Raw genomic sequence first — 24,878 nt, forward strand, 5'->3', positions numbered from 1 at the left:
TTTAAAGATGTGATGAAAACATTTCAAAGTGTGCTCGAGATGGCTGGAAACATTTCTGAGTCACCATTAATGAGCTATGAATGTAAGGTCAACATCTAATCCAAGCTGAATGTTCATTCAACAGTGTCTAAAAGAGAATTGTGAAACGACGAGGAGAAGAGAAGATACATCCATCCATCCATCCATCCATCCATTATCTATACACCGCTTAATCCTCACTAGGGTCATGAGAAGAGAGATACAGCGAATTGGAATCAGCAAAACACTTGATATCACAACTTTAAGAAGAAAAAACGGGATGCTTCCACCAAAAACTGCAAAGGAAGACGCAGAAAACAGTGCCAACTCTAATAATTATTTCCAAAGTTGTATTTAAACTTAAAACAGTTCAAAATTTGACCCGAACACAACGGGAGAGTTAATATGTGTTAACAGCGTGTTGAGATTAACGGGACTCTGGGAACGTCGATATGCCCCTGCTGTTTCCAGCCTTTATGCAAAGCCAAGCTAACCAGCTACTTGAGCTAACTTCCTGTTTCGCATACAGACACAAAAGTACCGTTGACCTTCTCATGCAAGTGTCAGCAAGGAGGTGAATTCATTTCTCAAACTGTCAAAGACTTCTTATTCAAGACTATAAAAAAAAAATGCAGAAAAAAACAAACTAATTCAATGGTTGCATTTTTTTTAAAATTAAGTTAACTTTCATTGACAAAAGCGTCGTCTATTAACTGCTGTTTCATTTTGATCACGAGGGGTTGCATCAAGTTTGATTAGCCCTTTGTGTTCTCATCTGATTGTATGTGTGTGTGTTGCACTTGACTCGCTGAAGGCACTGGATCATTTGTCTACCGGCGTTTGTTGGCTCATGTGTTATTCATTGAAAAGCTGTTTTGCTGTTTGCTCTCTGCGTGCTACCTGCCGACTTCACATGGGGTCACTTTAACTGGCTGCTGTGTGTACTCAGAAGGATTGCCAATAAATAAAAGTGTGAGGTATTATATCGTATTCCATCTGAATGCTTGTGACGTGCCTTGCACAATCAGAATTTATTAAGAACCTTTTACCAAAATCATGTTTCACATACTTCTGTTGCGTTCACTTTTAGGGTCTCGGTTTAAAAGCAGAATTCTTTGTAATCAAATCAAATATTTCATAATTAAATCAAAACATACCTGACGTGTTTTTCTTTTGTTATTTGCCACGACTGCCGTAACGCCGATCTCTTCCTGCTGCTTTGACAAAAACAAAGCTGGTTTTCATTGTATTTTTCGTAATATCTCACTGTTTGTATTCTGTTTGATACTAACGCAATTACCCAACATGATTATGGGAATTTTTTTTTTTTTCTTTTTAAAAGATGCCTCCTATGGCATCTCAAGAGGTGTCTAAAACAATTCAAATGTCCACATCCTATCTCCACATCGTAAATATATCAGGCTTTTATTCAACATTAATACTGAGCTGGGGAAACATTGCACTCCGAGTTCTCTAATTACAATGCAGCTAATGTATTATTTCCTCCCCATGTGGGATTACTTTCATCTTTCCCATTAAGATGCACATTTTGTTTGGATACTCAAATTACAAACCCCATATTAAATCTGACTGTGCAAAAGGCATTGATCATAGCCCCGATAGCTGCACTCCAACTTTGATTTAATTTGCACTTCCATTAATATCTATGAGACGTCCGATTGTCGTCTTGGGCATATTGATGGTATTGTAAGCCCTGCCTTCATATAATGTTCCCCAGCGGCAATGAGGAAATGTTACAGAGAATTAGGCCGAGAAGCAGGCTCAGTGGAACTGGCACTGCAGTCGGAAATTCATTATCCTAATAAATAGAGGGGAAAAAAGCAAGAATCTTAAGAGAAATTTCTCTCTCTCCCTCTCTCTCCCTCTCTCTCTGTCTCTCTCTCTCTCCCTCTTACCACAAAAACACAAAAAAAACCCTCGCTTTGGCTTGAGAGTGAATGACTGTAACTCAGGTGCTTCTTATTATTGCTGCTGGTGCACCTAAGGGTCTTCTTGGGACCCTGAGAAGTCTTTAAAATGTGCCTGATGATTCAATAGAAAAGCAGTCACTTACTGCCCGTCCATCACGAGGCTTTATGTCCACATACCGAGCTGTTTGGATGTATGTGGCTGCATCTCTTTGAGTATTACATTAACGAGAATGCGGGCTAAATCTCATTAAAACCTTCAGAACGCTGTTGTGTGAATAAAATGGGAATTATTTTAAGAGAACACAATGCAGCTTCACTGGTAGACTCAGCTAGTGTCAAGCCATGCTGATTTCTTATGTTGATTAATGAAGTGCCAACCGAGTATATGTACTGTTCCCTTCCTTTGTTGAAGCCTTGACATGCTGTTTTCTATGGGGAAAACACCACTGGAGCCAAGAGACGTGAGTTATGCTGTAATTAATGCAATCATGAAGATGAAAATAGCTGTTGTTGCAACTAGAAAACGACAATGAAGAGCGTGTGAACGGAGTGGGAAGAAGATTCATTGTTAGGTGACTGCGTTCAGAGACTGGCCGTCCTCTGAGGCCCCTCTCTGAGGCTCGACAGTGTATCTTTCAGCGAGCGGCGTCTCTGAAACAAATATGTTTTCCTGCATCCTTCCCTTCCACAGCTTTTTTACTCGAGACGTCTGCGAGCTTTTTCAGCGGATGGCACAATTTCCCTTTTTGTTTTCAAAAAAGGGGGAGGGCTCCGCTTCTCTTACGATTCTGCCAGAGTGATTCATTTGCAGGTCATTAAAAAACTCGTCTTTTGAAAGCGTTAGGCTGCTCAGGTGGCGAAGCCTGTGCAGGGGAGACATGTCGTAAATAAAGGCAGCTACATTTCAAATGCCATAAATAGGGGACACCTAAGGACCTTGCATGATTGCAGACATCTAATCATTTAATTTATGCGTGTCTAAAGGAGCCCTCATTAACATTCAAGTAGCACTCATCTGTCTAGCGGGATCATTCCGAAGGCTGCATCACTCTCAGATGGAACGTATCTATTTGGGCAACACAGCATGGCTACACACTCAGCAAGCACCTTCTCGCTTTCTCCCTCAATGTCACAAGAGACACAGCATGTAACTCTCATAACTTACAGTGTGTGATTTGTGAGCCAGTGATTGTGTTGCTGTTAACGTGGAGAACCTTTGACAAAGTTAAAGCCATATTCTCTAGGTCACAGCGCTGTGTTGGGACTAACAATTCTGACAGTGTTGCAGCAAATCACTTAACCTTTTTTTTTCTCAAAACAGCCTGGACAAAAGGTGCATCTTGGATTGTATTTGCAGACGATCATCAGCAGCCTTTTGATGAAGACAACTGAAGCCTGTGATGTTTATTTTTGAAGACTGTCTGAAGTCTTTGTTAGCACTGCGATACGGTAACACACCTCAGTGTCTGCACAGCAGATGCATGCATGACAGAAACTCAATAATAATTGGCGTGGATTGCTTTTGACACGTGCTGGTTGCTGACAGCTGCTTTGTTCTATGGTCATATTTCATATTTAACACATCAAAGAGTTGGGATACTTCACACTCTGCTAAGGACTGATAGCAAGTCTGACACTTTGCTGTTAAGAGAGGAGAGCGTTGGTCTCTCTCTGGTGGAGAATAAAGTCAAGTTGCATTGCGCGTTCCTTTTTTCTCCTTCCTGCCAGATAAATGAAGTTATACTTGGGCAGTCTTTTGTAGGGAACACAACAAACATCACAGAGGTGAGAAATGTCGTGTTTACTGTGATAATCAGGGAATTATTGGCAGGAAATCCTCGCAAAATGAAAGCATATGTAAAAAGTGTTCCTTGCATGAGCAATCTGTAAGCCTGTGGATTTCATAACTGTTCAAGTATCCCCATAATAAGACTGACTTTGCATCTTGATGAGTTACAACACGGGTGAAAAAGGTGTTGTCATCTATTCTTTCCCCTTTAGAAACGTGGCCTTGTGGGTCACCTGGATGTGACGTAGCTCCAGTGGGCCTTTGTTATGGGAAGTGAGCGACTCTCTCTCTGTTGCAAGTGTGAGAGAAATAACATTACCAGCACGTAGCCACAGTCTGGAAAGTGCATGCCAGCAGAAGTGATTAAGTTACTGTGATCAGCCATAAAGCAAACCGTGTTCGCTGCCCCAGAAAAGGAAATAAAGGCCTGGTTCATGCAACATTACGATGGTGTCTCTCTGCTTCTCCTGATCGCCGCACAGAGTTGGTCCGAACGGTAAAGGCTAGTTACCAGCGATGAGCCAGGCTAAAGCAAAGACACTTAAGCCTTGATTATACTCACTTTCTGACACACACACATGGATAGCTGTGAACAATGCAGATGTTGAGGTGTTGCTATTGTATTGCATTTGTAGTCTGCTTGGAAAACTCAGCTCCATACATGCCCAGTATATTGCATTTACATATTCAGCGCATGCATGCTACTGCTGAGCATGCACATTATTGGCCATTAATTGTTGCTGCACAGACACATAAAGATCGTATTTCTGCACAGTATTCAGCACACATACTCTACAACCTTGTAGCATTATCACACCTACACAAGATTTGGACTGCACATGTGCAAAGGGATCCATGCAGACTTGGTGAGACACTTTTGGATGGGGAAAGTATAACACCAGTCCACCACAGTTAGGAAAGCTAAAAAGACATCAAATTAAAGAAATGACTACTTGCTAAAACCCCTCCAAGTCTCCTTCAATACAGCATGATGTTTTGTAAATTGTGTTCCCATTCAGAGTAAAATAGACGATAAAGCAGAGTGTGTTTAGAGCGTGGCTACCTTGTGATTCCAGCTACCATACAAGTATGTGTGGAGTGTTGTTGAGATCCATCCCTCAATTGTCGCATCCAGTTTTAAAAGACCAAGATGGCAAAGGTGGACTCCCAAACTCCTTAAAAACAGGAGTCCACAAACCAAACGACAACATCACGGTGGCTTCGTCCATCTATTATGTACAGCCTATGGTCACCGGAGACGTGTCTGAGGGTTTATGGGAAATGGTGTTTGTTAAAGGTTCACACCCTGACTCAAGGGCTTCAACACAGAGGAGACAATCAAGCATGTTTAAGGAAATAAGGTGTATTGCAGATTAAATGAGAAAAAAAAACACAGAAAGGAGATAGTGCTGCTGCCCAGGCTTTCAAACAGGACAGTGTGGAAGGGGCTTGTAGGGTTTACATGTGAAGGGGTTCCTAAAGTATCTGTATAACTCAACAAGAGTCATTAGTTAGTACATACCATACCCTAAAAAACACAAATAATTAATAAACATCATTATTTACAAAACAGCACCATCCTGAGGTAGACATAAAGCCAGACTCATGACATCCTGTTGAGAGCCGGTTCTGTTCCAAAGCCTTATATTTATTAGTTTTTTGAGTTGATAAATGTCAGAGGTCATTTGAATGAGATTTTCTAACTTGTGGAACAGAATGTCGAAGGCATCTAAGGAGATTTGAGGCTGCACAGGAGCAGAGAGTGAAATAATACAAGCCGCTATTGTTCGAATGTCTAGCTAACTAGCTCACTAGCTTAGCATTCCTAGGATTAGCATTACTATATGGCTAGTTACATTAGTTTATGGAGCTGCAGGTTCAATTATAATTGAAAAAAAAGCTCCAGTCATGAGAAGCACATCCATTGTGTGTTATTTCCATTGTGTGGAAGCTAATTAATTAGAGTTTAGAGCAACATTAGCAGCTCTGTCTTTGTCTTTATTGGCATTTTGGGACAGCGGACAATGTTGCCTGAGATTTTGGGAATTTTGCCAAATACATCAGTTATTTGCCTTTATAGAAGCCCTTTATTTTTGTATAGTTATAAAGAACACAGTGAAACAATATTAGCTGGAAATCGTTATTTTAATTAGTTAGCTTAGTAGCTGATAAAATCTGCTAGCGACCCATGTCGTTGCTGTCTGTAAATCAGAGGCCATCTTTTTTTCTACCTGTGAAATCAAGAGCCAGTTGTTTTAAACCTTTTGTAAGACTTTTCGAGTGTTTAATCTGTTCATTGTAAATTAAATGAAAGAACTACGAACAGTCATCAGCACCAAAAACAAGACGATACCCATCCTGAGTTAATGACGTTAGGTTTTAGTATACACTCAGAAGGCCTGGAGGAAAGTGAAAGTATTTTAGGGCAACGTGTTAAGTCCCCCTCATCAGCCCGGGAGACCTGCAACACCCCCCACTTTATAAGGTAAGGTAAAGCGAGGCGGGGGCTTTTTAATGACTCCGAGTTAAACGTCGCGTTTTAACCGAAGCGGTGAGAGAGAGCCATGCTCCTCTCTATAGGCAGTATCCAGCAGCATTTTGATGTCTCTAACAAGAACACAATAAATTGTTCCTCATTATTCAGTAATTAACTCCAATGCGCCGGGTCCCCATCCCCCTGTGCCACGCTCTAAATCACCACCCTCCTCTCCTCTTCTCCTCCTGCTACACAGCTCTTTAATTTCCTCTATGCTGTGGGGGGTGGGGGGGGGGCAAGAGAAGGTGGAGGCGGAGGGGGCGAACGCAGCTTGATGCACTCCATCATTCCCTTGCCACCCTCTAGTCACCCCTTCGCCCCTATCCCTGCCACACCCTCCCCCCATCTTCTTCAATTCCTTCCTCCCTCTCCATCCTCCCCCCAATGCCAGCTCCTCATCAGTGTGTGCTCTCCCTGCAGGACGCCACCTGGTTAAGACACAGAGAGGTCACCTGAGCCGGGACGACGGGCTCCAGTCACGTTCGACACACACAGACGGCGGCGTCTCGGTGCTATCAAGGCATCAAAACTCGCCCCGCGGCTCCCGCTCGCTGTCTTTTTTCGCAGGGCTTTCCCCTTCCTCCTCTACTCTTAATTGTTAAAATGAGGTCATTAATTGGAGGCTGAGTCAAATCACCTGTCATTTCAGCTGGGAATCATCCGCTGATTGAAAGGTATCATAAAAACCTGCCCAGGGCCTGGTTTTTGCGGTGCCTGCTGGGAGATCCCTTTGTGCCTTGACAATCTCCGCCCATGGGCCCACAACTCACTTTACTTTTGCGCGGCGGAGATTAGGCGGGTAGTCTTGGGTGACACACATCCACACGCGTGGCCCAAATATAGATTCAAGGCAGTCAGTAGTGTCAGGCGCAATTCCTGGAGGATGTTGTGGGGAGTGTTCGTTTTCTGCTGTACTATTAACGCCCCTGACCTAATTGAGGGATGATGCTCACATACACCACTTCCCTATATGCGAGTGAGGTCAGGTTCATTTGAGGGGGTAATTGTGAAATTGGCATGTAAACTAGGACAATAGAAGAAATGACAGAAAAAATGAGGACAGATGACAAAATTCTTGATGGATTCTTTTATAATTTTAGACATGTCCTGCCACATTTACACATGTATTGCAATAGTCCAGCAATTAAAAGAAAAAAAAAGATGTAATGAAGTTAATTATGTTCAAGAACTTTGTTATGTTTTCGGTGTTATCATTTAGAGATGCTTAATGCTGAAGGATAATTTTGCTCTAACATCATTCTGCATCTTTGGTACGACTGAAAAAAAAAAAGGGCTTATGAAAAACACATGCATCAAATATTTGAAGTGACGTCAACTTAAATGCGCCCAAACATTCTTCACCTTGTGACAGCTACACAGCACGCTGGAAGGTACAGAAAGCAGTACTCTCATCAACTTAAAAATGCTCCATTTACTTCTTAAGTAATCAGAGAAAATGTTGGCGATATTAACACAGAAAGACCATTAGAAAAACAGGCCTAAATTATTCTGAAGGCACACCATCCTACATAAAGCTTCAGGACCCCATTTTCCACATGGACTTAATCTTGAAGAACACTACATAAGATGCTGACAAACCCGCAGTTTGAAATAAAAACCCTCTAAACACATGGCATTAATATTTAATGGTGCTGCTTCCTCGGGAGGCCACTCTGGGCTGCAGCGCTGTGTCTGAAGGGAGATGGTATTAGTGCTGTGTGCTCAGGAGGAAGAGCAGCTTCACACTAATGAAGCGATCAGGGCCTGAACTCTGTGAAGAAACCTCATATCCGATTAGTGAGCAGAGATGCATGTAAACATGGCGAAGCAGCACGCGATTAGATCACTTTGTTAATGCGAGTCTTGTGTCACTAAACACAACAGCGGAGCGGCGTGCGGCGTTTGAAGTGTTTTGTTAGCAACAACCCATTTCACGTTTAATCATTTCAGTATTGCAGTTTCTTTTTTGACCCTCTTCACAAGTGTTTTGAATTAAACTGGGAACTAGAGGAACAGTATGCGAGCTAATGGGTTAATACTATCCTCCGAGCAACCATTAGGGTCTGGGCATGTGTTGCGCAGCAGTGAAACCCACCTGACCTTGTCCACATCCGCTCGGCCGGGATGGGACAGCATTTGAACCTGGCCAGTAAAGGACAGGCCATTTGGATGTTATTAAAAAACATTACAGTTTCTGAAGCCCATGCTACTCCCAAAGCCATCAGGTAATTTGAAAGAGATCCAGCGAGTTTAAGATGTGCAGATGTTTTCGCTTTAAAACTGGCATCTGTTTATGCAGACACACTTTATGTTCGAAAAACCACAAAGGACCTCCAATAGGTTTTATGGAGCAGTATCAGCTAGAGCACTCAGCTCTGTAATTGTGCTGCACCAGGTAATGAGAAAATTGGTCACAAGCAGTGCTCCCTGTAGATGTAACCCGCAACATACAATTTTGCACAGCATGTGCAGTATCTACCTTTATTTGTCTGTGCAGTGCCGTCTGAGCCCCTGTGCAGCTTTCAGGAGGTCAAACATGGTTACAGTTTAGAGCCTAATTCATATCAGAGGACTAATTCGATCTAAAAATACGTTTGCAGATACAACAGTTTTCATTTAGCTTTATACAATGCCTATAAAACAGCACATTAAACCTATATGAAGCTAATTTCTTTTAGATTTTTGCCAGGGGGAAAAGCAGCAAACAGTATCATGTAAATGTAAGAGTATCATCTAATTCCTTTGTGTGAAAAGACCTCTTTTTCTTTCATAGAATTCAACTTCAAGAGAAATAGTCTAAATATTTCTGTCTGGTTTTTATAAAATAGGAAAACAGCCTCTTAGAAGCGCTGATGATTTCCGGATGAATGCAGACTAATTCTTGTTTGTGCCGTGTGACTAAAGTGCAACTTTCAACACAAATGTTTAGAGTGTAACAATTGAGAGATGAAGGATTTGGGTGTAGCTGCTCTGGCCTGGTTTTAATGTTACCTGTCAAACAACCCTCAGCTTTAATGACTAAATACGGGTCTTAGGCCAGTAGAATATTTTGACCAATAACTCATGCAAGACTATTATATAATTAAATTATAATTCATGGTTACAATTTGGAAACAATGGAAAGAATTGTGAAGAACTGCACTGCATCATTTAGCCTTCCAAAATAAGTGTTCTGTGTTTTCTTGAGTTGTGAGTCATGGAGGCGAGACCTTTCATCAAAAATGGAAAACAATTGCCTTCTCTTCCTGTGCTATCATGGATCTGTTTAGCAAAAGACACCGTGGAACTGTCAAAGATGCTGATGCTCATAATAACCATTCATCCATTAGTTATACCCGCTTCATCCTCTTCAAGGTCACTGGCTGCTGGAGCTTCATCCGGCTGACTTTGGGCGAGAGGTCAGGTGCAGCCTGGACAGGTCAGCAGTTCATCACAGGGCTGACACAAAGAGACAGGCAGCCATACCACACTCCCTCTTTCATCGTTAGAATGCCCAATTAACCCGCTGTGTATGTCTTTGTCAACTCCAAGTCCACATAAGCACCAGTCACACAGAACATGCACCAGTGGACCAACGCTCACAGTATGTAAGATCTAATTAGGCTGTATTTAAGGTTTTTGTTGCAGTTTGTGGTCGTTCCTCTCACCAAACATTTTTTTTTCTGTTCTCCCGTTAGCTTTGTGCTGTGATTACTGCATGTCAGTTTCTCTACGTTCGCCTCATTATCATCCTCATTTTCAGGACTAATAGCATGCCATGCAGAAGATTTTTTTTTTCTTTCTGTTTTACTTTGACCGATTCAGTTACAGAGGGGATGCAGGGGGATATTTATCTTCTTTTGAAATCAGTGTCCTTTCAAGTTGCACGACAAAACACAAAAAGTCATGACTGCCATTTTCATTTGCACATGGTAGTTAGTGATGTGACGCACAACGCTAACCGACTGGACTTTGTTTACTCCTGCATTATTCAGTCCTCTTTAGTGGCGTTTAGGTCATGTCTCTTATTCTCAAGTAGAGCTGTAATCCTGTGATTTAAAAGCTGGTAATATAGGGGTCTACAGGAATGTAAGAAAAAACTGAAATAAATAGTATCATTTGTTTTACATTGTTTTGGTGTATGTTAAGATATTTTAAGGTAAAATAAGCTTCTAGCATACAGTACTACCTTTTGTTGATGGCAAGAATATCATACAAATATATCTAATACTTTGCTCTTAATTAAAGAACCAGGCAAGCTCAAAAAGTCAGTGCTGTGAATCCAAAGAACAAAAAACAAAGGCGATATGATATGTATAGTGGCTGGTTACTGACTATGTGTGTAAAGCAACTGTAGAGTTAAATGCAATTATGTGTAGTTACCACTTACAATAAATACTTTATTCAGTGAAAATGGCTTTTTTCACTAATGTACATGTTTGAGGACAAAGTAAATAATTAAGGTAAAAAGGTTTAACTCACTAAAGCAACATTTCTGCACTGCAGATTTGTGCAGTACAACAATCATGTCTACTGTACATACGACAGTGAATTTGCTCTCAGAGAACAAGTCTCAGGGCTGCACCAGTACAGCGCCATTATCACGGTGAGCAACTGCAAAACAGGAGTGCACGATAATAGTCTCCTTCTTTGTAGAGTGAGTCTACGGGTTTTTATATGTAATGGCAGAAAACAAATGTTTGGTACAATAATTGAACATAATCCAGTAACAGTGCGTTGTACGCCTCTGCACTCACACTGACCTCTCTGGGAAACAGATGATGCTCAAGAACAATGTTGTCCTGTATACTGTTCTCTCACTGACATAGCAGCTTTGCTCCTGTGTCCATTTCCCATTATGTGACAAGGACATATTTCAGACTGAAGTGATCCAAACAGTGATCTACCACTTGAGAGAACTGTCTTTGAGAACAGAGGTCGAGGGGAGTGACAAGGACAAGTGTCCTACAAATGCCATATCCAACAGCTCCTGTGTTTCCAGTGGCACTTGAACTGAAATAGGCACGCTCAACAGGGGACAGGCTTCAAGATTTTTTTTTTCCATACTTCAGAAAGACCGTCATGTTGAAGTTGGAGTGCTTGTTGGTTTGTCAGTGTGTGTATCAACAGAGCGGCGATGGAATTTGCGGGCCTCAAGGCCATTGAATTGTTTGTGATGATACTGCTGCCTTGCTGCATAGTGATTTCGGTACTGTACAATTCAAATTCAGGACACTGCATTACTCAGGCTGTTAAGGTAGTCACTCAGTCAGTGTATACAGTAGATGGTGATTGTAATAGGCATAATATAGGTTTTCATAACAGTCAATTACGAGGTCAGAGATAAAGAAGTTTCCATTCTTAAAGCTGCAATATAAAACGGCCTGGCTGAGCATGAATTTCTGAGTAGCTGGAAAGTAGGCAGTTAAACCAGTCTTAATTCTTAAGTGCAATCACTTTCCCTAAATTCATTTATCAGCCAGGCCATTTTTATGAATGTATGCACAACCATAACAGCATACTATATTAGTTGCACATCCAGTTTGCTGCATATCTCAAACTTCAAAGTAAGTATCATCCACGAGCTAGGACCACACCGATAAACTAAAGCTTGATTGTTTGTTGGCTGTGAATGAGGCGTTGTGTTGGTGAGGACTTAAACGAGCTGACGCGGTGTGGGGAAATGCTTTGTCAGGGATCAGCAGTGGGCTGGTGGACCCCCTAGGAAAAGGAGAAGACAGGAAGAGGAAGCAGAAGTAAAGGGAGGGTGGGTGGGGCACAAGAAGTGAGAACGAACAAGTGGGAAGGGTAGAGTGGTAGGTATAGACATACGACAGGAAGGGGAGCGGTTGAGGTGTGTTCCTGCTCCTGAACCTCAGCGAAAGATTTCATCTCCATTTCACGAGCTAGGACCACACCTATAAACGACAGCTTGATTGTTTATTGGACGTGAATGAGCGTTGTGTTGGTGATGACTTAAACAAGCTGATGCGGTGTGGGGAAATGCTTAGTCATAGGTATCATTTATTTCATTCATAAGAATGAAACAAAGAGTGGACGTAACATGGGTCTTGAGGGTTGGAGCAGATGAGAAGCAGATACACTTGAGGCCCATGGCTTTGATTATGTGGTCTGGAAGCTGCGTTGACACAGGAAACTGTGGCCAGAGAATGTGGATTCTGGATGTCGTCAGGACTTGCTTGAAGTGAAAGAGGACTCGGGATGAGGCTGCAGCTTGACCGGTCCCTGTAATGAACTGAGGGTCACAAGGCGAAGCATCCTCAGATTTTCAGGTTTGTATGTGGTGTATGACAAATTTGTAAGGGCTTGGGTGTAGATCTACCTTGGAGTACATGGTGGCTGTTGGATTACCTGCTTGATTGGTTTGACTTTGTTTGAGTGAATAGACTGGGCAGTCTTCGGAGATGCAGGAGGGTTGCATAGTGGATGTGGAAGAGGTTCCGTAGGATGTCAGTGCAGATCGAACTCGACTCGTTGATTAACGTTGCAATGAACTGTGTGTGGCATGAACAAAGGAAGGCCAATAGAAACGTTGCTTCAACAGTGCCGGCTAGAGACTGGAACGTGGGATACTGAAACATGTTGCTGCCTTAGGAGGCGAACAGAAGTCAGTGGAAATGACTTTGATAAATTTTACTGTGAAGGTGGGAATTTTGAGCCCCAGATGAAAGTGAACAATATGAGATTGGGGTGGATTTTTCAACGCTCCGAAAGGCGGCAGGAGAGGTTTTGAAGAAGCTGTGAGAACTCGTGAGGCTTTCGGAGACCTTCGTTGACCAGAAAACCCCCAAAACTGGCAAAAAGGGCATGTCTAAAGAGCTGACAACTGCTTAGGGTTTTGTTCATGAGTGATGAAAGAAAGGCATGCGAGATGGATGGGCGGACCGTGCAGCATTAGCGGCAATGCAGGTGTAGCAGGATAGTCCTGGGCTTGTAAGCCAATCGTGGCATATTAGTCGGACTATATAAGGTGGGTTATGGCCCTCTGCACGCTCTCTCTCGTCTACTGAAGCCAAGGACACGCCCCTTCCGGTCGCTTCACTTCCGGTTCGTCGCGGCTTCAAGCGTTCGCGGGAAACGAGCTGGTTGATCGCTCCGTGAATTCATTCAGATTCCTGCTGGTAGGCTTGTCTCTTCATTATAGCTGTTCAGGCTAGAATGCTGCATGTATGCTGAATTGCACACTGTGATTATAGGACACTGCGGCAGTCTGAGCACTCCTGACGCGCTCTCCCCTGTAGGTGTGTGACCCGCCCTCTCCTGTAGGTATGTAGCTCATGGTTGCTAAACACGCTAATTTTCATGTGTGTGTTTTTTAACAAGTTTCCCTCTTGTCTTCTGCAGCGTTGGCTGTACTGGAGAGTCAGTGCAGCCACGTGCCTCTGCTCACCACGCTGCTGCTTTGCTTCGTTCTCTTTGCTTCATTCTGCTTTGCTTGGCTCTGCTTTGCCTTGCTTGGCTTTGACTTTGCCTCGTCTGTTTCACCGCGCTGTGTTCCTCACTGTAGCGGTGAGGAGTCGTCGCCTGGTCGCCCGGCTGGCCGCTGCTCCACTTCTAATAGCAGCTGGGATTGTTTCGGTGAGGGTTGATTTCACCGTTTTATGTTTATTTATATTTCTCTTTTATTATACCCACAGTGTGATTGTTTCATTCATTTTGCTTTATTTTCTTTTGTTTAGCCTTATGGTATGTTTCTGTTAAATATTTAGTTGGGAGGATTGTTTATTAATTTTCAGTTTTGTGATTGTTTAGTTTTGGGGACTGTTTCTTGTTTTGTTTTTGTTTGGTTTTGTCAATTTTGAACCTGAATGTCCGAATTCTTTTGTATTTTCAGTTGTGCATTTCTTGAGTTGCAAATATATTCTTTTCTTTTGAATTTGTTTGAATAATTTGTTGTTTGTATAGTTCACTTGTTTTGTTTCTTTTTGTTTAGTAAACTGAGTATTCCCCATTAATCCCCTTTCTCCCTGTCCCAGAGCTGAGCGCCACCGTGGTGGGCTGGTGCCGACGGTGGTGGTATCCCCCTTCCCGTGTGTTGTTGGAATCCTGGGTTTTTTGTGTTTGATCCCTCACGTGTGTGTGTGGTTGTGTGCATTCACCTGGTGACCGTCCCCTGGGACCCACTCCTTCCCCGTCGACACTCCCTGGTGGTAAGCCCGCTCTGAACAGTTCACTCCCTTCCCCTTTTTATTAACACAGTTGTTTTTAGTGACATTTTATTGGAATAAAGATTCATCATTGGCTTATCACGGAACCACGTCTCTTGCCTCGTTGTGTACTGAACCTGTGTGCCTCTGAAGTAGCGACAGAGGTAGAACGAATCCTTGGGTGAAATTCCCAAGGTGGCGTTGTCGGGAGTCGCTCAGCCGTCAGGTGAGTTTTCACCTGCTCTGGCTCTAAGTGCCGCCACACAGGCACTGCACTGGATCATCGCGACGAGGAGAGAGTTGAGCTAGAGGGTGTAGATTTTGACTGACTGGTCGAGCCACAGACCAAACCCTAACTTATGGTCATGAGCTCTAGACAGTGATTGCAGGTACGAGCGGCCAAAATTGACCGCTGCTGCAGAAGAAGCACGTGTGCAGGTATCCACACTGAGGCGTGCCACAGGCAGCAAGGCTAAGACTGTTGCAGGTAGTTTTCCTTGTAACTGAAGCACTGGTTTTCCTGTAGGTTGACGCCATATGGCAAGAGCATGGGAGTGGGAAACTTCATGGCTTTGGGAGTTGCAGCTAGTAGTGATGCTGTGGAGTGAAGAAGACTGAAGGAGAAAGGTCTGCTTTGAATTGTGGACAGTACATGCAGTGGCTGGTTGACTCAATTATCCTTGTTTGTGACGTGTTAAGGATGAAGGTGCAACGATACAGATCCTAGAAGCGACACCCCCAGTAGGTGTCTTAGATGAATTGTTGGAAGCGGGCTGGATGGAAGAATGATGGACGCCTGTGTCACCAGGATGAAGGGCTATGTTGAGAATTATAGTCACGTTGCTGTTGAACTCTTTACTAAAAGCTGGCAGCCCGATGCCCATTTATAGTAGTAGAGGATAGAGACTGGCAACTAGATGTGGACAGTTTAACTTTGTCATCAGCGAGGTGGCAGGTGAAGACTTGATTGGTGAAGACCAATGGCAAACTGGTTGGAGATTTCATGTACAGGGACATCTTCAGAACTGTCAGGAATGTGGGAGCACGATGAGTGTTTCTGGGTGCAATGAGAGAATGAGTGGGCTTCTCTGCAGGCTTGTCTACTTCAGGTATGACTTATTTTTTGTAAGTGGGCGGAGCTACAGGAAGCGTGATGAAGTCTCACAAAAGTTATAGCGAGATCCCGAGAAAGTTTTGCGAGATCTTGCAAAAGATACCCCTATTTTTATTTTTTTTTCCCTCTCCCTGTTTCTTTCTTTCTCATCTCCCTTCCAGGGCTCCGTAAGAATGAAAGTTGAACAAATGAGAAGTAATTTCAATGCAACCCACATCGTCTAATTCTATACCACATTGTTAATTGGACATTGCATTTGTCTTGTCTTTTATGGAGGACTTAACCAATCACAAATCTGCATTGTCCTGCAAAGGTGTTCTGCGTACTTTTCCCCCTGCGTAATTTTACCTTGACTATTTCACTTTTATTTATTTTCCTCAAACAACAAAGTTACTAGAATAGATGGATTACACTTCTCTCTGTTCTTGAAAAATTATACTGATTACTGAGTACATATAAGCACAGTAGGTAAAGGTGGAGCAGTTTAAAAGCAGCCTTTCTTTCAGCTTTCCATTTGTGGTGTTGGATGAAAAACGCTTGTATACATTACTTCTCAGAGGGTTTGGTAGAATGACATCATGTATTTCTGTGGTTTTATCTGCTGTACTGAAAATGTGCTGAACCATTGACCCCAAATCTGAGGTTCTTACTGAAACCTGAATTGTGTGTGCGGTTAGATGCCAGCTACAGCGCTGCTTGTTAATGTTTGCTTAAAGGGCAACATGGTAATCAGAGTAACAGTACACAGACATGGGTTGAATGCACTCATTGTAATTCAGAATGGACAAAACACATCTGCCAAATAAATGCAATGGGATATATTTTTTCCGACAAAACACAGCATATAAAAATATACAATATCTCAACACTTTTTGCTCAGTTTGACAGACTTTTAAAGCTGTTTTTTTTTCTTCTCATCTACTACATACATGAAACCAGTTAATAGGCAATTAACACACATCGACAGATTTTTTTTCCCCACAAATTTCTAATGTTTGCCTCAAAACATCACTGAAAAGTCACATATAACATGAGTTCTGACTGCATTCGGTTGAGTTCTGCCTGATCCTGGCTCTGCTGTGCATGTTGGCTCACTGGCAGCTTAGAGACTTGAACTGAGCAGCGGTGCCTGAGGATGTTTTACCTGTGTGGGGCTGCAGGCACTAAGGGCTTCTATTTACACATGAGAAACAAGGTTGTCAAGCTTGGTGCACTTGCTGTGACTCCAACTGTAGAGGACGGTTAGATTTGCTCAAGAATCGAATCAGAAAGGCAAACACACTCCATCCAAAAAGCTGAGCCTGGCCACTTAATATAACCGTCTCTTTTCTCCCTGAACAGATCGATCTTATAAGAAAACAAACCATGCATTAGACCAGAAAAAACAAGTTTATTTTAATTTAAAGGTTTAAGTTCAACAAAAATGCTGAATATACATTCTTTGCTGTTTTTCATGAACATGATAAATTATTGTCTTGACTTGGCTGTCATATTCTGCTTTTTGTGCTGAATAATTTTAAGGCCTGGTTCTGTGATTGCTACAGAAATACAAAATATGCATCAGTGCATATAAAAAGTGGCATCAGCATAGTTTAGTTAGTCACTTTGCTGTTGATCACACCTTGACTGCATCAGGGAGGGTAGTAAGTATGTCCTATGAGGCTAGGCGGCTAGGCAAGTTTAACAGAGTTAATAAAGTTGGAGCAGAAACTCCTAGAATGTATTGAATACTTCATTATAGAGCAGCTAAGAGTCTCTAATGATAAGCTACAGTAATCAGGAAACACAAACAGCCTCCCTTTTTGTGAAAACATCGTCATACATTTAGAGGACTTAAACATGCATACATGGATAATGTATACAGTATCGTTATTATAATATCACAAATGTTCCATATAGTAGCTTTCATTTATTTTCTTTGTATGCATTTGTGTCGTAGCCCTTAGAAACACTCCTCCACCCAGCTGATTGGCGAATATTACGGGTCTCCTGCTAGTGATAGCACAGCTCTGAAACCTCCATCGCCAGCTCCAGGCAATCGCTCGCATCCTGACAGGAACTGAACAACCCACAGTCCAAGTCTAAGCAAGAATCATCGTCACTGGATTCAGACTCCTCTGTGGCGATGACGTGTTTGTAGTTGGGGCAGCAGTGATTGGCGACTCTCTCACAGGAGTCGGGCAGCATGTGGATCATATCATAGAATCGGCAGAAGAGACAGTTCAGGACAATTCCTGCACAGTCAACTAGGGGAGGCACAAAGAGTCAGGCAATTAATTCACTCAACTCTTGTTTTTATCAATATTGAATTTTTGTCTTTATAAGGGTTGCCACCCCTTCACACTCCTCCTATGACCTCTTTGAAAAAATGCATGATGAATAGTGTTTTAAATCATATCTTGGGACATAAATCATCTCTGCTGCTATAAGAGCTGCTGGTCCTCACTTACATCTTATAACATTTTAAAAGCCCCCTTTCCTTCCTTTACACATGCATAATTTAAGAAATCATACCTCGCTCCCTCACAGAGAGACAAGCGAGAAAGCTGTTTGGAGACATAATCAATTACCAGAAGTCTCTCTTGTATACTTTGCCAGGAGCACTTCCAATGTGTGTTGTGGTTGCAGTGAAACAATGCTATGTGTCTTCCCAGCAGCCTTTGCCAAATGGTTCCCCCATGGGTGCAATGAAGCGTGAGATCATCAGATGACACTGACCATGAGCAGACAGTTACTCACCAAAGCCATGTCGCATGAACGACCTTATGACTTGTGTTGCAAGGAATCTGGAGGTTGTACCTCCTCTAAGACCGCACAGTCCTCTGAATCTGTTATTTTGCTATTTAGAAGTTTGCATCTAGATAGTGAGCTGCAATAAAACGCATTCTGAGATAGGCAATCACTGCTATGGCGATATAGTAATTTAAATGGATTAGGTTTATTCAGGATCCCTTCTTATATGGTAGCACCAGTGCATTCAAAAGCTTTAATTTCTGATTTACTCCACTATAATTTGCAAAACACAAGCATTTCTGGGGTCATGCATGTATGATATCTAACAAATGTTTGATGAAAGGTGCAAAATGAAGCAACAACTGATACAAATAAAAAAAAAAATGATGATGCTAAGCTAACCTATTCTAGCCACATTTAGCATAAAGACCCCCACTGTTTAAAGTGCAAGCATGAAACTAAGCTCGCTTTTGTCATCTCTTGGACAGAAACTAATTATTTTATTTCCTAAAAATATTTCTTTAATTAAAATTGGTTACTATTACCATTTTATTTAATATTTCATTTAACAGAATGGCATGAGCACATAAACAGTCTGTGGTGTAATCACTTATGCTGCTGCATCTCGAGTAGTGAGTCTACTTTGGTGGCCATTTTTTTTTTTGCATTAATCTTTCTCTTTTTTGCTGTAGTTTCAAGTTCTAAATTATTCACACATTTTCATAATTGATTATATGAACTGTATTTAAGCATTCTCACAGCATGGCGAGGCATAAAGCTTGCAATTTGTCAAATTTTCTATTCTGTCTGTGGTCTGTGGCATTATTATTCTGCATATTAATCATCGTTTATTTCATCAGTGCAAAAGCTGTGTTTGGATGAAAAGTTAATTTCATAACAGTTTTACTGAGGACTCCACACAGGATTTTTCTTTCTTCCAATAATTTGAGTGTGTTTATCTAGTGGGGTCTGGCAACACACCAGACCAGCAGTGTGTGTGCAGTTAGAGGGCATTAGTCTGAAATGTTGGAGCGTTGGTGCCACTAACCTCCCGTGTTGCTCTGCTGAGAAGAAGACAGAGACTCTGTGCTGCAAGATGCTGCAGAGGAAGATTTCTTCAGGTACATTTTCAACGAGAAAAGAGGGGACGAGGAGCCTTCACACTCTCTAGGACGCTTAGTGTCTTCGTCCCTGCTGGTCTCCCCGAGCTCGGTTTCTGCCGGGACACCAAGTCTCCAGTCGCTGACTTGAGCCTCGTTTTGGATTCTTTCTGCCCAAGAAACAACATGTTCAGAGAAGAAAGACACATCAGCAAGCAACAGATTTTTTTTGATTATGTTGCAAGTAAGATTGGAGAGTATGTAAAGTTCAGAATTCCAGCATGTGTTAAGAGCAGCGAGACCTGGAGGCGGACACACAGTGGGGCACTGGTTCAACTGATTTTCACATATTTTTGCATTAAACCTGCTAATAGTAGTTAGAGTGCAGAGCACATGAGTTAAACTGCCCTCAGCAGCTGAGTCCTCGGTTCATCTCCCGGCCTGTCAGACCTTCGCTGCCATGCCTCTGCTCTCTGTACCCACATTTTACATCTATTTACACTTCCCCGTCCAAAAAAAGGCGGAAATGTCCCATAAAACAGTTGCTGATACGATATAATAGGACACAGCTCATTTCGGACCCAGCGCAGTAGAACAGGATATATGATGGATAACAATTTGATCAGGCACAGTATGAAGTTATTATTCTATTTATAGCACAAAACAATAACTACAATGCAGTTTGTACAGCCTTTAGATAAAAAATAAGGTTATAGAAACATTACTAAGATTTAAATCTGAGGATTAGAACAAATTACTTTTTAAAAATATTAATGGTTTTTACATTTTGTGAAATATACGTTTCTTGTCTTGCATACAGCTGGACAAGAAGATTGATATCAGTCTGTCTGTACGGTAAACATGAAGCGGTAACCAGGAGTCTGTTAGCTTAGCTAATCTAGGCTAGCTGTATGGCATGGGTGTCCAATCCTGGTCCTCGAGGGCCACAATCCTGCAAGTATTAGATGTTTCCCTCTTCCAGCACACCTGATTCAAATGATCAGGATCCTTATCAGGCTTCTGCAGAGCTTGATGATGATCATTTGAATCAGGTGTGTTGGAAGAGGGAAACATCTAACACTTGCAGGATTGTGGCCCTCGAGGACCAGGATTGGGCACCCCTGCTGTATGGCAATTAGACAAGCTCTTTTCCAATTTACAAACAGGTAGCCTAGTCTTCTCATCAAAGTCTCAGCAAGAGGGTGAGTAAGTGTGCTTCCTAAAATTTGTTGTTTTCCGCTGCAAGAACTTGGGCGTCATTTTAGGGCGGCCCTACCTTTGTGCACCTTCCATCTGCAAATCAAACCTGTTGAACCTTTGTCAGGGTTGTTTTCAGAGGAAGAAAACTATAAAATAAAATGCAACCAACTCCAAAGTAGATACTTCCGAGCGACCCTGATAAACTCGTCTTGAAGCTAATTGGAGCAGACCAAAGTTCTTGGGGAAATTTGGAAAGGACAACATTTCACTGTCTACAAAAACTGAAATGTTGGAATCGATCAAAGGAAAAGGATGTGCCCGTCCACACAGCACAGGTGGCAGAAGCAGTCAAATACAGGACTGTCTGACTTCTATCTGTTCCCCAAAATGAAATCCCAGTTGTGTGGTCGCCATTTTTAAAGTGATGAGAAAGTCATGCATGCTGTTGAGGAGCATCTGGAGGTTCAAGATGTGGCCTTCCTCCATGAAGGGAGAGCAAAGCTTCAACACTGGTGGACCCAATGCATTGCAGTTGAAGGAGGCTATGGCGAAATATAGTTTTTTGTTGAGGCCAAGAACTTTTTGAAGTACACATGTAGGCCTCCATTGTTGAACGTGCTTATAGAACTTGAGTTACATCCAATAACCAAGTTAACAGTCAACGCTGTCGGATCTTACACCACAATGGGAACAGAACTGGGCCTGTTCCTGTAAATGCTCACGCCATCTAGTGCCTGCTCGTGTATCTGTAACGGAAAGCCACCGAAAGTCAAACTATTCCCTTTAAGTCTGTCTGTACTCCGTCATCGCAAGACCAACATCGAGTAGTGATAAAATGACACAGCTGGTCCGACATATTTAAATTTGACACCATTAAAATGTATAAAAACCACGACGGTATTCATGTGCTGAAGCCATTTCCAGAAAATTAGAGCAGACAATGGAGCAAGGCTATGAAATTTCCAGAATTAAGGAGTAGATCTGTTTGTTAACATCTGATTTAAATAGATATTAATGAATTATTGTGCTGGCTGCAGACTGTTTATTTTTTCACCACCTTTTGGGAATGAAATATTCACCATTCCTTTCTCTGTTTTATTTAACACTTCACGCCTGATGATTTATTCATTTTTGAAAGTCGAGTAAACTGTATTTGTCTTACCTAAATTCTTGAAAGAGAGATACAAATGGACATTGCTCAGGGCTGTATTGGCCATTTTTAACATTTTATTAGCTTTTTTGCGAAAAAAAGAAAACATATGAAATAACAAAGTTCAAAACAGTGTCTCATGTTATCACCTTTTGTCAGCTGGCAAAATGCTTTCATGTGTCACGTCTCCGTGATTGAATAGAAGTGAAGAAGACAGGAACGGGTATTTGAAGTATAACAAGTTAAAACGAACTTCAAAATCAGCGTACGTACGTCTGAGCGGAGAAGCAGCGTGATGCTCCTGGGTTATCTAATGAATTAAGTAAGAAGTGCAGCTGCTCCATGCCCATGACCATTAACTGATAGAGAAATAAGGCCTGCAGGCATACTATGCATTTTTCAGGTTTTGTTCCAGTGTTTCAGCAAACCGCGCTCACTCATTAGACACCACAATTACCGCGAGCCGTGGGTCTGAAGATAATCTTGCTTCATGTTTAAAATCAAAATGAAAACTCGCCGCACAACAGAACCGTCAAACAGAAAACATCAACGCGCTTTAAAGAATGTGTTTAAGACACTAACTGACAAATTGCGCTTGTGTTATTACTGCAAAGTGTGATTTGTTGGGGAAATTGTTCTGAGACTGTGCAACTTTTTTTTTTACAATTTCTCAAAGTCAAATATCCGGGCAGAAGATAGGCTCATGCACAACCGAGAACAGGAAGCATGACACTGACTACTTGAAATTATCATAACAGAGATTTACAAGAAACGTAATGACTCAGTAATGATGCTCAGTGTTTTTTTTTTTTTGTTGCATTCACTTACCTCCTTTCACCCACGTAGAGCTCTCCTCAGCAGCATTTGCTCTCCCTTTGTCTTTTACATCAGCTCTCAGAGTCGTTTCATCTGCCATCTGGTCCATTGCATCACAAATAAAAAATGCACTTAGTATGACAAACCTGATTATCTCAAGCCAAAAATATGTGGCTGCACACAACTGAGGCCAACATGACTTAATGTCTAACGCGGTGTTACCACAGCTCGGCTTCTTCGAGCACTCGACTGCTCTCGGGTTCTCACACGACGAGCTGCAACATCGTCTTCTCCTCGTCCTGCCTGTGGAGGCGGCTGTTTACCCCGGCAGAGAGCATCCAGGAGAAATTATCCTTTACATTGCACAGGGTCCATTTGGCCTGCTGCCTACTGTACTGCAAGCCTCTCCAATGTTCCAATGACGTTGGCAAAAAAAACACTGGAGATCTGCTCCTATCAAAACATCACCGGGACCAAGTCAGCAACATTTTATTAGTTTGACTTATCTCCCTCTGTGAAGTGATAATGAAGCCAAAGGCAAATGCAGAGTATCACATAATGAAAGGAAATGTCACATTAAAACTATAATTCCCTAGTTCAAATGCATTATTAAGCAATCAGGACACACTATAAAGAGATTTTGTAATGTTAAAGTAATAATATGGAGGATAGGAAATGCTCTAACGTGTCAAATCAGTGTTTTTTTTTTCCACGCGCAGAATACAAAAGCTGAGACAAGACATCTCAGTCACTCCTTCGAGACTGTGAACATATGCATGAGGCAGCAAGTGCCATTTTGTTTGTTGGGGCAAAACACGCAGTGAAACATGGATAGGGAGCTGCATTCAAATTTCTCCGAATACGAGCCAACCAATTTACTCTAATTAGGCTCAACACTAGAGTTGCATTTTAATAGACGCCCCGCTGTGTTTGCATATGTTTAGAGAACAAGAGTCATGCTAATTGAAAAATTAAGATGTGAGAGTATTTGTCGAGTGAGCTCCCACTATGCTGCACTCAGTGTAAATATAACTCCTGAAGAGAGTTTCGAGTGCTTTGTTTCGTCCTCTCCTTTTTTTCTTTGTGTTGTGATGATGATACAACGCGATGAAGGGAAGACTAATCGATACGGTGCTCCGGTGTTCTTCAAAAGGCCCCGAAATGACGATGTGACAACGCCGTATTCTCACTCTCCGGGCCTCTTGTTTCTTACTGACACAGCAGGTTTTGTTTCACTGGTCAGCGTCAATCACGCCGTCAGAGAGGTTCAGCGGGTTACGTGGTTAATTTGGCTCCCATGGAAATGCGCTCTCTGTGAAATGAGCTGTGCCGCCCCGCATCTGCGGAGAAGTCACGGCGGCTGACACCCCACCCCATTAGAGCTTTCCCTAATGCAGAGCAAAGTGACAGTCTGAGATCAAGTTCAGGTACAAATTACACTACGTCTAAGTGACAGCTTTCTGACCCCGTCCGCTGCACTTAAGGTCCGCTCCATTATTTACAGTTGTAAACAAGTTCTCACACGCGTCCAGCCCTGCTTCTCACTGCAGCATTAGTCTTATTGTGTTTATGTGCTGCTTGTGGATCAGGGGTGAGTCCATTTTTCTCTCGATTTCCACTAAATTTGCAGGGAAGCTGTTTATGTAGAGGCAAGAGTTCATATAATAAACAACAATGATTTGATCTTAAACCAGACAGAGGCTGAGAACGCCACTAGTTGAGCAATGGGTCTGCATGTACTAGTGNACCTTCGTTGACCAGAAAACCCCCAAAAGTGGCAAAAAGGGCATGTCTAAAGAGCTGACAACTGCTTAGGGTTTTGTTCATGAGTGATGAAAGAAGGGCATGCCAGATGGATGGGCGGACGGTGCAGCATTAGCGGCAATGCAGGTGTAGCAGGATAGTCCTGGGCTTGTAAGCCAATCGTGGCATATTAGTCGGACTATATAAGGTGGGTTATGGCCCTCTGCACGCTCTCTCTCGTCTACTGAAGCCAAGGACACGCCCCTTCCGGTCGCTTCACTTCCGGTTCGTCGCGGCTTCAAGCGTTCGCGGGAAACGAGCTGGTTGATCGCTCCGTGAATTCATTCAGATTCCTGCTGGTAGGCTTGTCTCTTCATTATAGCTGTTCAGGCTAGAATGCTGCATGTATGCTGAATTGCACACTGTGATTATAGGACACTGCGGCAGTCTGAGCACTCCTGACGCGCTCTCCCCTGTAGGTGTGTGACCCGCCGTCTCCTGTAGGTATGTAGCTCATGGTTGCTAAACACGCTAATTGTCATGTGTGTGTTTTTAAACAAGTTTCCCTCTTGTCTTCTGCAGCGTTGGCTGTACTGGAGAG

The sequence above is a fragment of the Stegastes partitus genome, unplaced genomic scaffold, assembly GCF_000690725.1.
Source record: "Stegastes partitus isolate 25-593 unplaced genomic scaffold, Stegastes_partitus-1.0.2 Scaffold150, whole genome shotgun sequence".
In the NCBI taxonomy this organism is placed as follows: Eukaryota; Metazoa; Chordata; class Actinopteri; family Pomacentridae; genus Stegastes; species Stegastes partitus.